The sequence below is a fragment of the Echinops telfairi genome, unplaced genomic scaffold, assembly GCF_000313985.2.
Source record: "Echinops telfairi isolate 266 unplaced genomic scaffold, ASM31398v2 ScPeMD7_10;HRSCAF=50, whole genome shotgun sequence".
NCBI lineage: Eukaryota > Metazoa > Chordata > Mammalia > Afrosoricida > Tenrecidae > Echinops > Echinops telfairi.
This window is the reverse complement of record NW_022103907.1, coordinates 5,359,553-5,360,978: the sequence shown is the minus strand read 5'-3', so window position 1 is coordinate 5,360,978 and position 1,426 is coordinate 5,359,553.

The following is a 1,426-nucleotide window of genomic DNA, read 5'->3' as shown; positions in this document are numbered from 1 at the left end:
AGGCTTGAAGATAAACAAGTGGCCATCTAGCTGAGAAGCAACAAAGTCTACATGGAAGAAGCACACTGGCCTGTGCGATCGTGAGGTGTTGAAGGGATCAGGTATCAGGCATCAAAGAACAAAAAATCAAATCACTGTAAATGAGGGGGAGTGCAGATTGGGGACCCAAGACCCATCTGTAGGCAACTGGACATCCCCTTACAAAAAGATTGTGGGGAGGAGATAAGCCAGTCATGGTGCAGTGTAGCAACAATGTAACATACAACTTTCCTCTAGTTCCTAAATGCTTCCCCCCACCACCACTTATCATGATCCCAATTCTACCTTACAAATCTGGCTAGACCAGAGAATGTACATAGGTACAGATAGGAACTGGAAACACAGAGAATCCTGGGCCGATGATCCCTTCAGGACCAGTGTTGAGAGTGGAGATACTGGGAGGGTGGGGTGGGGAGGGGGAACTGATTACAAAGATCTACATATAACCTCCTCCCTAAGAGATGGAAAACAGAAAAGTGGGTGAAGGGAGACGTTGGACACTGTAAGATATGACAAAATAATAATAATTTATAAATTATCAAGGGTTCATGAGGAAGGGGGAAGCAAGGAGGGACGGGAAATAATGAGGAGCTGATACCAAGGGCTCAAGTAGAAAGCAAATGTTTTGAGAATGATGAGGGCAACAAATGTACAAATGTGCTTGCCACAATGCATGGACGTATGGATTGTGATAAGAGTTGTATGAGCCCCCAAGAAAATAATTTTTAAAGAGAGAGAGAGAAAATGAAGACCGGTCCCTGTAACGGGACATCGTGCTTGGTACAATGTCAGTGAAAAAGAAGACCTCAAGGAGATGGATTGACACAGTAGTTGTGAGGATGGTACAATGTTTTGTTCGGTCATACACAAGGTGACTGCGTCAAAATTGACTCTACCTACTAGCACCTAACATCTGGCAATTCTACTGGCTAAGTGTTAGACTGCTAACTGCAAGGTCAGCAGTTGAAAATCACCAGCTGTTCCTCAGGAGAAAGATGAGCTATCTGTTCCCATAAAGATTCACAGCCTCAATGTCCACCTTCCCGACATGATTGCTGAAGCCAAAATGGTTACATAAGCAAATGTGGTGAAGTAAGCTGATGGTGCCCAGCTATTAGAAGATGTAGCATCCTGATGCGCCAAGATGTGAATACAACATACCAGCATATACCAGGAAACCAATACAGAGGTCTGTGGGGTTGGCCTCAATCCCAACTATGTGGACCACCCCCCCACACCGCAGAAGAATGCACCTCAGAGGAAGCTACAGCTTAAGGAGAGGGGAACATCTGATTAGAGCACACAGGAGAAACGAAGAGCGATGGAGGGGGAGGGCAACACATCCTGGCCCACCAAGTCCCGAGGATGATATTCCTGCTCAGAGCAG